This window comes from Lynx canadensis, chromosome B3 (genome assembly GCF_007474595.2).
Source record: "Lynx canadensis isolate LIC74 chromosome B3, mLynCan4.pri.v2, whole genome shotgun sequence".
NCBI classification, from domain to species: Eukaryota; Metazoa; Chordata; class Mammalia; order Carnivora; family Felidae; genus Lynx; species Lynx canadensis.
Window position 1 is genome coordinate 83,895,319 of NC_044308.2, and position 2,196 is coordinate 83,897,514.

Below are 2,196 nucleotides of genomic sequence, written 5' to 3' on the forward strand. Positions count from 1 at the left end.
AAACCTTTCTTAGCCATCTGCTCATGAATCCACGTCATAATTAAAAAACAAATAAATAAAATAAATAAGAGAACTACAAACTAATGTTCATTTTAACTGGAAGAATCACAGCCAGGCTCCCCCGGTTCTTCTACTTTCGTCCCCCAAGGGTGGGAAGTTCCTCCGCCCACTCGGGCGACGGGGCGTGGCGTATGTAGATGAAATGCGCGCATTGGCTGCCGGTCCCGGACAGCCTGGGCGCGCACGTCCCGCGTGGGGGCTAGGCAAAGGCGCCCGAGGTTGTTTTGCGGACGGGAGAGGTTGGAGCTGAGGGGGGGCTGCGGGCAGCCGGGGCGCGGAGGCCGCGTGAGGCAAGTGACCGTGTGTAAGAAGCGTGGCGAGCGCGAGGGTGTGGGTCGAGGCGGGGCGCGCAGCTCATACTTACCTGGCAGGGGAGATACCATGATCACGAAGGTGGTTTTCCCAGGGCGAGGCTTATCCATTGCACTCCGGATGTGCTGACCCCTGCGATTTCCCCAAATGTGGGAAACTCGACTGCATAATTTGTGGTAGTGGGGGACTGCGTTCGCGCTTTCCCCTGGTTATTTGGGTTTGCAAAGAACAGGCGCAGCTCTTTGTCCCCCGTGTCGGCGCAGTGAACGCATTTCTGGGCGTTTGGCTCCCCACAGTTGACGTCCATGGCGTCGGGACAGCAGTCCCGGCAGTGTTTTCGGGTTTGTTGTTTTTCTTTTTCTTCTCGCGTTGTTTTGTTTTGTTTTAATTTTTTCTTTCAACGTTTATTTATTTTTGGGACAGAGAGACAGAGCATGAACGGGGGAGGGGCAGAGAGAGAGGGAGATACAGAATCCGAAGCAGGCTCCAGGCTCTGGGCCATCATCAGCCCAGAGCCCGACGCGAGGCTCGAACCCACGGACCGTCTCGCGTTGTTTTCTTAAAGCGCTTTTGCTTTGGAGGCTAGCAGCCGCTTTCAACGCGTGTTCCTGGGCCCGTAGTTTCAGCATCGCCTGGTCTCGTGGGGGCTGGCTGGTTACGAGCGCGGGACGCAGCAACGTTTTGTAGACCCCTTACTTTCACAGAATCCGCCAAACTAGATAGCAGCCACTTATATACTACAGGATTCCCAGTTGGTTCCAGAGACGCTTGGAGAACCGATCTAACATCTTATTAGCTTTGTCTTTTTCCCGAAAAATTTTTAGTGTTTGGTTTTCGAGACAGCCAGCGAGCGTGGGCGGGGAAGGAGCAGAGAAAGAGGGAGCCCCAGAATCTGAAGCAGGCTCCAGGCTCTGAACTGTCAGCACAGAGCCAGATCCGTGGCTCGAACTCACCAACCGTGAGTTCAGGACCTGAGCCCAAACCCCACGCTTAGCGGACTGAGCCACCCAGGACCCCTGCATTTTAGTTTTCTAACTATACCCCCTGAGAGGGAAGTTCCACGAGGCCAGAGATTCTTGTCTATTTTGTTGATTGCTCCATTCATACTTGGCTACAACAGTGCATGGCGGCATAATAGGCTTTTAGTATATGCTTCATTAATTAACTTATAGATCGCGGGGTTAAAAAAAAAAAAAAAGTTTCTGGGGCGCCTGGGTGGCTCAGTCCAGTCAAGCATCCTGACTCTTGATTTCGGCTCAGGTCACGATCTCACAGTTTGTGAGGATCCACCCACCAGTCTACCCCATCGGCCTCCAACCTAGCCTGGTTCAGCCCCTTCTCACTTTAGAAGAATGGGATCATTTTACAAACCATCAGAAAAAGGTAAGTCAGGGGTATGCACCTTAGTTAGTTTTCTCCCATGCCTTCCTCTTCTGTTCTTCCATCATGCTTCACTCTGGTTCAAGGTGTAGGGGAGACAGAACTTTACTTTTACCCTGTTAGGGTCTCCAGCAGGGCCTGAGAATTAAATTGGACGTAAAACAGAATATCAGAAGGAAAGCATACAGATTTTTTCCATGTACGTGGGAGACCCCATAGTAACATGAAAACCCAAAGAAGTGGCTAGGTGGGTCTCCAAGGAGCCCTGGTTCCTTTTTTTTTTTTTTTTTTTTCCATTTTGTGTTGCTGGAGGCCAAGATCCGGTGGTGCTTAGCGTTCACGGATACTGATGTGTGATTGCATTTAGGCCCTGCACCTGTTTTACTCCACGGATTATGATCCATTATTTTTTATTTTATTTAAAAAAAATTTTTTTTTAACGTT

General features: G+C 50.5%; 1 non-coding gene across 1 annotated transcript; it reads left to right on the forward strand.

Annotated features, from left to right (window-relative positions):
- The first annotated feature begins 416 nt into the window (after positions 1-416).
- Positions 417-580, forward strand: LOC115517390. Its single transcript, XR_003969841.1, has one exon. It is a non-coding gene; the product is annotated as a U1 spliceosomal RNA (small nuclear RNA).
- Positions 581-2,196: the final 1,616 nt, after the last annotated feature.